The sequence below is a fragment of the Candoia aspera genome, chromosome 15, assembly GCF_035149785.1.
Source record: "Candoia aspera isolate rCanAsp1 chromosome 15, rCanAsp1.hap2, whole genome shotgun sequence".
Taxonomy (NCBI): Eukaryota; Metazoa; Chordata; class Lepidosauria; order Squamata; family Boidae; genus Candoia; species Candoia aspera.
Genome location: NC_086167.1, coordinates 4,698,238 through 4,711,312, shown reverse-complemented (window position 1 = coordinate 4,711,312; position 13,075 = coordinate 4,698,238). Strand labels below are relative to the sequence as shown.

Sequence of the window (13,075 nt, the reverse complement as noted above, 5' to 3'; positions counted from 1 at the left end):
CAACTGACATAGGTTAGATAATTCATGCAATTTGTGCAGTGATGTTATAACACACGTGATGCCAATGTAGCCTGTGCTGGACACCGATGTTGCAGTCCTAAACACATCTGGAGGACACCAGTTTGAAGAAGACAATGCTTGAAAGTCACCCCCATCACCTCCTGAACATTCCCACAGCTTCTAAAAAGCTGTTCTGTATTTTTCTACGATCCAAGTCACAAGTTTGCTGAACCCCACTTCTTACATGAGAAAAAGAATCTAACAAGCCCCAAGTTGTGTGAACCCAAACTCCCACTCGAGACCATTCCCCCGCTGCTGAGTTGAATGAACACAGAACAAGAGAACAAACATGACTTTTGCTGTCCGCATTGCCACTCACTATCCTAACTTGGTTTTCTTGGTCCCCATGACTGGCAATCTCCAGAGTTCCTTCCAAGATAATGTGAGACAAAACCAATTTGATTCAGGTAGTTCTCACTTAACCACAATTGGGACCGGAATTTCAGTTGCTAAGCAAAGCAGTCATGAAGTGAATCTGATTTTATGACTTTTTTGCAGCGGTTGTTAAGCAAACTACCACCAGCATTAAGTGAACCACGTGGTCATCAAGCAAATCACACGGTTCCCATTGATTTTGCTTCCCAGAAGCTAGCTGGGAAGGTCAAAAATCGTTGATTACATAACCACAAGACACTGCAATGGTCATAAATGCAAACCACTTGGCAAGCACCCAAATCATGATCACGTGACTATGGGGATGCTGTAACAGTCATAAGTGTGAGGATTGGTCATAAGTTGGCTTTTTCCAGCACCGTCGTAAGTCAAAACCATCACTAAATGAATGGTTGTTAAGCGAGGACTACCTGTTGTCATGGGTTCTTTTTTATACCCCAATTTTGATTGTTTCAGGCTCAAAATGATCCCCCAAAAAGCACTGAGCGCTACAACACTTGGAGTTTTTCTGTCTCCCCTGACAGGTTGGGGAGATGTAGATATTTTTGTTTAAAATAAAACAGTACAAAAGTGAATCTTTTAAACATCTATGTGACTTTTTCTAGAGCTATTATCCTACCTTATTACTAATGAAACTATACTACTAACGAAGCTATAATGTACAATGTTATTCTATTCTTATTGCACTATACTCTATCTTACTACTTCGATCCTACACTATTACAAATATATTCTAACCATTCTTATTCTACCACTAATATTGCTAGCCTGCTGTTACTACTGCTGGTATAGTACTTTTGTACTGGGCAGTTTGTACAGCACTCGCCCCTTCTCACTGGTTTGCTGGGCTTTGCCTCTTCCTCCTTTTTCCTCTGGACTCCAAAGTCTTGGGAGGAAAACAAAACTTCTCCTTTCCTTTGATTGCTTTCCTCCGAGGCTGCTGGAGGGCTCAGAGTGCACCCATCTTATCTCATCTCCCTGCATCTTCTCCCCAGCTGTTTCAAGGCTGTGGCTTTTATTGGCCGCTCTGCCCTCCTGCCATTGGGGAGGTGGTTTGAAATAGGGAGGGAGGCCACACAGGTGCCTGCTCTTCCACCCCTGCATACCCTGAAACTGCCCACGAACAGTGTCGGAATAAAGGGGAGAAACGCATCTTTAATGCTGGTACAGCTAAAGACATCTTAAAACCTCTCAGTGGGAATGAAAGAAAGCTGAGATTCCTTTCTAGTTGCCTGCATCTTTCCCTAATTTAGAAAAGATCAACATCATGAGGACATAGGAGAAAACATAACAGGGTGCCAAGCATATTTGTGCCATCATTAGGCACAAGCGGGGAAAGGCCCTTAGACTGAGATGCCCCACGCCCACCTATCAGTCCCGGTTCTTCAGTCCAACTTTCCCCAAATCCCCACTCCAGAGATCAAGGAAAAATCTTAATGCACCTTACCAGTCGTGCAAAGTGACACTCCTTGAACGAATACTGAAAATGGAAAAAGCCCAGGGCATGGCTCACATGTGAAGAAGGGCAGCTGCCCAGGTGCAGCAACTCTGGGTCCAGCCTGAGACCAGTCCCCCAAGGGTCCATTTTGATAGCCAGGTGCAGGCTGGTCTTGTTGCATTCATAGATAATTGAGTTTACAGGAACTGTGGGATAGACAAGGATCAAGATGTGTGAGAAAGGACCTCATGGATCACAGGTCTGGATGGGTCATCAGGAAATGCTAGAACTGTAATTCAGACCTGGAAGCCAAAAGACATCCCAGCAGAAGGCAAACCAATTGTGTGTTGTGGTCGTTGTTGCTGAGAAAACTACCCAGACACGTCCATGAAGTTAGCAGCCCAACTTATTTTTACTACAGATGGCATTTTGGTCTGAAACCTGTAGAACTATTAGCCCAATTTCACAGGATTCACTGCTTGTGAAGGACCAACATACTCATTTCATTTGTATGTAACTCATTGGGAACTGTAGATACCACCCAGCACATAGGAGAACCATCACCCAGTGCCAGAAGGACAAGTTGCACACCTTCCTTGTGCACATTTTCTCTAAGTTTGAATGAGTTTTTCTTCAAGGGAAGACCAAAAGATTAACATCTTTGAGCAGCTTAGCCACATTTTGCTATGTGCTTTGTGTATCGGTACCATTAAAAAAATTCCACATTTTACATTGTGACTATTGTTAGTACCCTTCCATTTTGGACTCGCTGGTCTTTTGCAGCATTTGAAACGCCCTGGAAAGGAATTCCTTATTTTCTGTCTCTTCCCCAGCCAGCATCCACAGAAAAGATAGGAAGCAGCAGCAGTTAGCTCATTACCACAATGCAATAGAATGTTATCTAGGGATATGAAATAGAAAAGGCAGGAGAGTGAGAGGGGTTTGAATCTAACTGTAAGGCCTGCAGGGTTTTTATCAAGCAAGCCTAGCTCACGGAGCAGTAAAGAGAGGTCACCTGTGCAGCGCTCCTTCTGAGACAAACAGGACAGAAATAAAGCACAAAGCCAAGGCAAGTGGAACCCAGCCAGCCTGGGAGAGGCCTTAAAGGTCATCTAGCCCACCTATTTTATTGGTAAGGGGGAATGAGTAAAGATCGGGGTGGGAGGAATAATTCCATACACAGTGCTGGCCTTCAATTTCACAAGCTGCTTCAGTTCAGAAAGGCCCAGGTGGGGTGTGCTGTTGTTTGTCCTGGATAGATATTGCAGCAAGCCACAAGTAATGCAAAGCAAACCAATAGGTTTTCAGGTCTCTAATAAGTTCATGAGATGGTGATGCACCAAGACTGGATTTATACAGTCCCCCAAGTCAAAAAATGAAAGGCTGGTTTGTAACTCAGCTTGTTGTGCAAACCCAGCACACGTGGTTAGTTTTCTGTTTACAGTAGTAGGTAATAGCACCTGGCAAATCTTGCCTGAACTTGGAAGGTAAGCAGGATAAGGCCTGGTTACAACTTGGATGGGAGATAAAGCCTCCTAAAAAACATTTTGTTGTTCACCTGGTCATCAGGTTTCAAGCTGGACTCAAGGGAAACTATCTTACATGCATTATGAAGCTAGGCACCTGGGTTAATTCAATTTGTATTATTCTGATGGTTTTAATCACTTGTTGTAAACCGCCCAGAGGCCTCCGACGGGAGGAAATGGGTGGGGATAAATTAGATAAATAAATAAACCAAAGTTCAATTAACTACAAATTAGTACATTGACAAACTATGGCTTAGTACAAAATTACAAAGCCAACCAGTATCTCTGATCACTTGCCACACATGCTCATAATTAACTGAACCAGTTTATTCAATTAACCCAGTTTTCTAGCTGTTCAAGACACATTAAACCATAAACTAACCATACCAGCTAAGGTCACATAATGTACCAAAAGCAAATTTTATGGGTCATCAAGGACAATTCCTGGCTCAGTTCCTCCTTTCTTTGCTACAGCTCCATAAACTCCATCAGAAGAAGTAGGGAGCAAGAATGTGTTTATTTGTCCACATCTTTCTCTAAATTAAAAAGAAACCTTGTTCTTGCCAGGAGACCAGAATGAGGTTCATCCATAACCACTTCCTTCTGACTCAGCTTTGACCTAGAGAAAAACATGCATGGTTACCCCTTTGAGCTGTAGCAGCTCCCAGCAGCATCCAAACCAAGACCATGAAACCGCTCCTACCCAGCCCCATCCTGGCGGTCCACCACTTGCAACACAGAAGAACAAATTGCTGCTTTGTCCCTGAGCATCCCTTTATCTCCTTCTCAGAGAAGTCCCACCCAGAGGCACAGGTGCTGGAGACCCATCCTGATCATCCCACTTCCTTTGGGAAGGGCCCAAACTGAAGGCAGAGCACTCGCTTTTATCCAGGGGCACCAGTAAAGAGGCTGATCAAAAAAGGGCAACAGGAACCTGTTTTTTTTTGTTTCCAGGACCCATCAAGCCATAAACCAACCCATGTGGGCCAGGTTCTTCCAGCATGCAAAGGTGGTTAGGTAGTCTCTGTGGCTGTTGGTGTTGCCTGAACTTAGCCCATTTTGTTAGTTTGTGCCCAGGTGTGTTGTAAAAAGTCAGGCAGTTGGGTAAATTCAGAAAATCACGGCCTCTGTTGCTGGGTTTCTACAACACTCTAAACCATAGACTAGCTAGCCACATTGTAAGCTGGTTTGTTGTCTGAGTTCAAACTGTGTGACATGTGAACCACAGGTAAATTGCATATACTACAGTTATCCTTGGGGAAGTGTCTTGTGTGGATAGGGTACGTACATGCATATGCGAATCCAGACACTGGTTTGCTAATCATGTGCTATAGCTTAGTGTGATATTTGAACCCAGGCAATTATGGTTCAACAAATCATGGTTCAGAGTGATATATGAGCTAGATCAGTGAACACTTACAGTGCTGACACTAGAATTGGGAAGACTGGGTATTTTTCAACTAGTCAGCCGCTGTGGTTCGTCCTTGCACAACCATTTAATGTTCTACCATTAGCAATTCATTGCTAAATGCTTTTATGAAAGATAAAGAAGCAAATGTATGTGCAGGTGGGTTACTACCTCATGCTAAGTCAGGGTTTATTTAGCATTGGTTTACCGAAGAAGCCACAACTGTCTGACCCTGCAGCAACACATCAGGTTTGCAAGCAAGCCAGATTATGGCCCAGCAAGATGCTTGGACCCTGTTGATTATTTCTACTAGGGCTTCAGGAAGGATTCAGATCATGCCTTCTGACCTCAGGTGACCACCTTTCTGCTCTTCATTAAAGCAGCCAGACAGTATTCAGATTTTCACAAAGAGGGGGCACATGATGCTTTAAGAGTTGGGCCAAATTTAACAAGACTTCTTTGGAATCATTTTTGAAGAGTGCATAGCCTGAGACATCTGTGGCCAAGGTCTTGGGCTGTGTTGAGCTCATAACTATTAACAGAAGGCCTATAACAGCTGGGTTAGTTTTAATCATGGTTTGTCAAGCAAGCCAGATTGGTCTTGCTTACACATGACACTGAGCCAGTCAGCTCTATGAGGTAGACTAGCTCAAGAAACTGATTCCACAGGAAGACCAGAACTATACTTTATTGAGATAGACTATAGTAATAGAACCTTGCACGCTGGCTGGGAAATTTGGGACTTAAAGTCCACATGGCTTAAAGTTGTTGAGGTTGAGAAACACTGCTCCAGAAATCAAGGGGAACCAGTCTGAGTCTCTTTCCTACCTCCTGGGCTCAACACATCCTTTTCCGCCTGTGTTGTCTTAGCAGCTTCTGAATGGCTCCTCCAAGGTTATCTCCACAGTTCCCTAAATACAGTTCATTTGTTTATGGATCAAAGTCTTGTGAAAACCCAGCCCAATGGGTTAGTTTTGTAATTTGTTTTTCGAGATGATACTAAGGAAGGAACACTCCCCTTAGTTAGGATGCCTGGCCATAGATGTGGTTTGGTCATCGTTTTAGTATGTGCTGTGGACGTTTGCTGGGAGTTCTGAGCAGGTTTGGACTAAAGGACTGGTAAATTTGATCTGAAATGTGGGCTGGACATAAAAAACAGGTGGAGCTTTGATCACACCATCATGGCAGCCATCTTGACTTTTTTGACCATACCCTGTGGACACCCTGCCTCAGGCAATGGCTTGGGCAGCAGAATGGGCCCCATTACTACAGACAAAGGATAAGGAGGGCAGGGGTGGAAACTGCCATGCCAACCTGTCCAGTTTAGAAGCTTCAGGCCAGCTGAGTCCAAATATCTGGTGTGAAAGATCAATAAGGTACTTCAATAATATCCCTGTGTGTGTGCATGTGTGTGTTTTGGTTTTAGGTTTTCCTGCCTCAGAATTGTTAGGCATTGGTTAGGTGAGAGATGGGTCAATTATTAAAAATTAGGTCAAGGAGGGCCTGTTTATGGTGAAAGGTTTACCAGGATTGAAGCTCAACCATCCAGACATTAGTGGAAGGGCATCTGAGGTAGAGCATTCTACCTTCCAGCATTGTACCAACATAGGAAGGATAAGTGAACATGTATTTGAGCAAACCTGTGTAGTGTTGCTTGTCAGGAAGGATCAGCTGAGTGGGCCTGGGTGATTGGACTCATTGGAATATAGAGGTTCCCTTTTGGTGGCACAGGGAAGGGAATCAATCCCAGCAAGAGAGGATAGGAGGCTGAGATAGTTATTGGGGGGGAACAATGGGTGGGAGGTTACAGAGAAAGAGCGGCCTCCAATTTGGTGGCAATCTCAGCTTCCAACCTGATAGCTCCATTCTGAGGCCCACATGGTTGGACTGCTGGAGACCTTGGCCTAAAGGAGCTAATGGTCAATTTCAGATCTGTCTGTAATATGAACACCTTTGTCCACAACCTAGTGGTGGTGGTAGCCTCTATTACTGAAACCTGGCTGAGTGAAGGTGACCATGTGAGCTTGCCTGAAATCTGTCTAGCTGGGTTTCAGGTCCTTCAGCAAGCTCGACACCAAGGCTGGGGAGGGAGGTGGCTTTGATTGTGAGGGACATCTTACTTGTGATCAGGGACTCTGCTCCTGAGATACTGGGGTGTACCTGCATGTTACAATATAGAGATGTTGGAAATCCTGCTGATGTACTGGCCACCTTGCTGCCTGGAAGGATCTCTTCCTGGGCTGCTGACACTGGTCTCCAGGCTGGTGGTGGGGAAGCCTTTTGATGTTGGAGAACTTCAACCTTGGGGTGGCTCTGGTACAACACAGGAGTTCATAGCCACCATGGCAACCATGGGTTTCAAGTAACATCAGGCCTAACATATGTAGGTGAGCATATTTTAGATCTTGTTTTTTTTAGAGCAGATGTTACTTGATCTGGAAATGAAGGGGATTTCCTTCACTCCACTGCTATAGTCAGATCATGCTTTGATGCAGATGTGATAGATAACAACCCATGACCTCTCTGGGGTGAAAGGTCTTTTTGAATAGTCCACCAGAGGTGCCTAATGGTTGCAAATGATTTCCAGAGTGTGCTTGGGAGTTCCCCAGGTATGGCAGGTAACTTGGTTCAATACTTGATAAGCCACTGGTAATGGAAAGCAAGTAGGACGCTGAACATGATAGCACCCTGGGATAACTCTTTCTGGGGGCTGATTCTTATGGAGCCTGGGTTCACTGAGGCCCTCTGGGAAATAAATCACCAGGAACAATAGTACAATAATATTTATTCAGTCAATGATCAGAATCACCAGGAACAATGCCTGGAGAACTCACTGGTGGGGAAAGACAAAAAATGAATCCAACTGAGCATGAGTGCATCTCACCGTGGCACTAAGGCAGGTAAAGCATGCTCACTTCTCCCTTATTGCATCAGCAAGCTGCCACCCAATGGTCCCGTGTAGGGTGACTAATTCCCTTTTAAGGTAATCACGCTTGGCAATGGCTGGTGCCCTAAAATGGCCCTTTGGATTTTATATTATATTTATGTCTTATATTATGTTGTTATATTGTATTGGATGTTTAGGATATTTAATGTTTTTATTGTTTTTGTAAACCACCCAGAGTCCCTCCTTTGCAGGGAGATGGGTGGTGGCAAAATTAAATAAACAAACAAATAAACATAAATAAATAAATAAATAAATAAATAAATAAATAAATAGGAGCCAGAAGAGAGATCTCCCACCCAGGGCTGCAACTAGGGTCTGTGTCACCCAGGGCAAACATGGATTCTGCCCCATTTTGGCGCCCCCCCAGCACGGTGCCTGGGGCACATGGCCCACTTGCCCCCCCCCCCCAGTTGTGGCCCTGGGGAGAGGTAGCCACCAGGATCTGGAAGTCAGTCAACACATCTTAGTGGGGTGTCGGGGGAGCTACCAGCAGTCTTGAAAGAGGCTGTGGTTCACCTGCTCCTGAAAACCTATGGATTTGGTGATTTTAGGTAGCTATCAGCCAATCTCCAATCTTCCCTTTTGGGGGAAATTTGTTGGACAGTAATGGCAGACCAACTATACAGCACCTTGGACCATCTTCAGTCAGGGTTCAGTCCAGGGTATGGAACTGGGATGACAATGGTCACTTTGCTGGATGACTTACACGTGGACCGGGATGAGGATGGTGCTGGTCCTTGTAGTCCTTTCAGTGGCTTTTGGTGCCATCAAGCATGATATCTTACTAGAAACCTACAGGGATTGAGGAGTGGAGGCACTGCCTTATAGTGGTTCTGTTCCTTTCCCAGTGGGCAGCTTCAGTTTGCTGTCATGGGGAAGGAGATGTCAGCTCAATGGCCCCTGACTTATGGGGCCCACAGAGATGGGTCTTCTCTTCCTTGCTTTCCAACATCTGTATGAAACTGCTGGGAGAGTCAGTGTGGGCTGTGATGTTATCCGTATGCTGATGATACCCAATTATGCACTGCCACCCCGGGCTACGGGAGGATAGTGTCAATGTTCTAGCTTGATGTTTGGAGGCTGTAAGGGTCCGGATGGGAGAGAACAGACTGAAGCTGAACCCAAGGAAGATGCAGTTGCTGTTTATTCTCTGAGATTCTCTGTCAGCAACAGCGTTATCTCTGGATGGGCAAATACAACCTGTGAAGGAGCAGGTTCACAACGTGCAGGTCCTTCCGGACTCACAGCTCGTACTCGAGTAGAGGTGGAAGATGTGGTGAGGGCTCTTTACCCAGCTTCAGTAGTGCATCAGTTGTGGCCCTAGCACACAACCCACCCGCCCACCCTGCTTAGATTAACGTAAGGCACTTTATGCGGGGTTGACTTTGAAGACAACTTGGAAATTACAGCTGGGCGAGAATGCAGCAGCCGACGTGTTAATTGACACTCAACTCTGGGAGCAGGTAATAGCAAATTCTGCAGGCCCTGCATTGGCTACTGCTCAGTTTATAATTTGAAGTGCTGGTTTCAATCTATAAAGCCCTTTATGGCTTGGCACCTGGCTACCTGCAAGACGACCTCCTCCAACCCGAATCAGCTGGACCTACGAGATCTTCTCAGGGGAAACTCCTTGTAGTCCTGCACTTCAGGGAAGCAAGGGGGGCTGAAGCTAGAAGGTGCTCCTGGCAGAGGTTAGACTGGCCCCCTCAGCAGTTTTCAGAAGGATGTTAAAAACAGAGCTATTTTGGAGTGTTCCAGTCATGTTTACACACCGTGCCATCTTTTATATTCTTTTATCTGTGTTGATTTTAGTTTGGTTATGGTGTAAGGGATTTCTGATGCAGTTATTTAATGGTAATTTTAAATGTGCAATGGATGTTTTAATGTTTTCCCTTATATCATGTGAACTGCCAAGAGTCACCAGATTGCGTCAGGATATACATGCAACAATAAATAAACAAACCATCAATCAATCATGTTTGCTGAGCCATGGATTAAGCATGTTGTGCAAACATACGCCACTACCTTCAATCTGAGAGTGCCTTGGACTGCAAGAAGATCAAACCAGTCCATCCTCCAGGAAATAAAGCCAGACTGCTCACTTGAGGGACTGATATTCAAGGCAAAACTGAAATACTATGGCCACATAATGAGAAGACAGGACACCCTGGAGAAGATGCTGATGCTGGGGACAGTGGAGGGCAAAAGGAAGAGGGGCCGACCAAGGGCAAGGTGGATGGATGGTATTCTAGAGGTGACGGACTCGTCCCTGGGGGAGCTGGGGGTGTTGACGACCGACAGGAAGCTCTGGCGTGGGCTGGTCCATGAAGTCACGAAGAGTCGGAAGTGACTGAACGAATAAACAACAACAAACCTTCAATCAGGGCTGAGCAAACCGCTTGGTAGCTTAGCACAGTGTGTGAATTGATCCTATAGCCAACTTTGTTTACACAAGACACGATGTGGTCCATTTGATTCTGACTTAGCGTACGGTGAGAACCGACAGCCATTGTGGTTTGAACAATATGGCTTAGCTTGACATATGAACTCAATTACTGGGCAGGACTACAGATTCCTTCTGCTACTGTCCTCCTCAGGCTTGAACTACGGGAACATTTTGGAATGCTGGCTGGGGACAGATGATTTGGAAGCACCAGCCCACCCAGCCTTTTTAATGCTGACGTAGAGCAGAAGAGCAGATCTCCTCCTTCCCCAGTCCTCTCCTGGGCTCGCTCTCCTCCCCTTCCTCCTCCTACCGCCACCTCCAACAGGTTTGAAAAAACAGAAACAAGACTGGGAACAGTGAACAGATCATTGTATTAAAACAGTCTTCTATACATTATAGTTGTTTTACAAAATTACAGCTATTTTATCTACTTTTATAATGAAGAATGCTAAATATGCACAGATGTGGCAGGTGGGCAGAAGCGTTTCCTTTAAAATTACCGCAGCCAATCACAACGGTTGCAGAGTGTGGAGGGAAAGGCACAGCTCTCCAGGACAGCCTAATCGTATTTGGTCTACGTACTCCTGCGTGAACTCACCTTCTCTTGTTTCCTTTTTCTGGAACTGTGCATCGAAGCCTCAGCCTTGGAGGGATTTGGTCTGAACCTGGACATCTCCATCTTCTATGGAAAGGGCAAATGATAAACTTATTGAGTCCCTCCTTGGTTCTTTTGGGCCTGTGTACTTGCTTGGAGCAAACCCGGGTCACTTGTTCTCGCTGAGTTTCGATACCCGAACAATCTCACTCTTCCTTTCATCCCTGCCAAGTGGGAAGTGAGGATTTGCACACTCTCCCCAAAATGCAAGGAAGGAAGAATGATGAGAGGGAATGTCAAGGGGTGGCTCTCCCCGGGAAAAGGGGCACAGCTGCTCTTGCTCTGCTTGAGAAGAGGGCTTGCTTCTCCAGGTGGGAAGGGTATTTGGAGGTGTTCAGAAGACACAAGATTGGGGAAGGGTATAAAGATTTGCCTGAAGGCAGAGAGGTGAAGCTTTTCCTTTTGGAAAGCTAGCAGAGTGGCCCCACTCTGCCCAGGTCTGGTTGGCAGCTAAAATGGTGGTGCTTGCTGGATCTGAGCCCTTTCCCACCGCCCTCGTCTCTCAGGCTAGATGGCTAGGACTACATCAATCGGAGCAAGGAACAGCGTGGAAAATGTTGGCTTCTGCATGGAGTCATGGTGCTTGGCAACTGGCCGCTGAACCTGGCATACGAATGTCCCTCCCTGTTCTTAGATTCTGGGAGAATCAGGTTTTCCATTTCCTTGCCTCAGGCCACCCTCTGCTTTTTCACTTTCTGCTTTGGTCCCCTTTCCATGGTAAAAGGGATTCACCAAGTGATTTCCCATGACTGACATTCACTTCCTGCGTTCAGCTGGATCCTTCAGCACTACCAATGTGGAGTAATATCTTCATGGATCATAATCACCCTGTTCTTTGCTGCGAGAAGCAGAAAATGAACGTCTTCTTTCTTCCTGCCATGTCCTTAATGACTTGAGCCCTCCTTGTAAGTACACTAGTTTTCACTGGATCCCATTGTTTGGGATTAACATCTCCTCTGAGAAGAAAAAAACTGTGAGATCCTTGAACCAGTGAGGACATTAGCTCTGGGTAGACAGAAGAACAAGCCATGTTTGGAGGAAGAAACTAGGACCGGTTTTGGTTGCACATGGACATACAAAAGAAGGTTCAGCGCTCAGTTGAGTGATCATACATACAAATGCACCCACCCCAAGCACACTGTAGCTCAGAAAGCTAACCTGAAGTGTTCTTTCTGGTTACCTTTTAACAGCATTTGTAACTCCATGTTCACCACTACATCCTGTTCCCACAAGGAACAGAAATGATCAACATTAAGAGTTTTGGTTTTGTTTTGCTTTAGAATAGTTTGTATTTACTGGATTTTAGTAAGCGACATGTGAATTCCTGGGTGCCTCACCAGGCAATGTTTTTGTTTGGTTTTCAGTCCATTTGCTAATAACTCAAATATTTAAAATAATACATAAAGAAACCCACTTATTACTAACTACTTAGCAAAAAATAAATGTGCCTTTCTGAGCAAAGGAAAGGCCACATAAGCAGATGAAACCATGCAGGCAGGTGGTTTCTGAGAGTGGTCAATGCAGATACATCCAGCCTCTGCCATAATGGTATAATGGTATCTGTAATCCATAAATCTATAAAAACACTCCAAATCAACTATTTGTAAGCACCGAATGCGATTAAAAGATAGGTCTGTGAAAAATTGATTGCCTGGCCAATCTTTTCCTTCCTACTGAATAGCAGGTCTCCTGGCCGTGCTCTACTGCCTCAGTTTGCCTGGAATTACAAGAAAGTGACCTACATTGACCTTGACATTCACTGACTGGAATGAAGTGTGAATTTGTGCAAATCCCATCTTTTCTTTGCCTCTCATATTGTTCTGTGCAATTGTTTTGTGCAATTTTAAACAGAGACCGATTTGGGGAACACCGAGAAGAATATGCTCATCCCCCATTCATGCAGGCAACAAAATGCTCAGCATTGATTCAAGCTCAGGATAAACATCGCAAGGCAGGTGAACAAAATACTATTCTAGTTCAATGTGGGAGCTTAACTTAAGTGTGCACACATACAGAAATACACAGTCACAGCTCATGTACTCATTGTAATATTTCACACGGGCACACCTGCACTATAAAATTGCAACAGCGATACCAATTTAAGTGCTGGGCTTCCCTTTCCGCAAAGCATCCTGAGAACTGGGATTTGGTGGAAGGTCCTGTTAGAAGTTCCAAAACTTCAACAGAAAACTACAATGCTCA

The 13,075-nt window shown here is 45.0% G+C and overlaps 1 protein-coding gene across 1 annotated transcript in view; it reads left to right on the top strand.

Annotated features, from left to right (window-relative positions):
• Positions 1–13,075, top strand: part of MTFP1 (mitochondrial fission process 1) — a 246,205-nt gene that overhangs the window by 43,446 nt on the left and 189,684 nt on the right. The gene's annotated exons all lie outside the window — the stretch shown is intronic.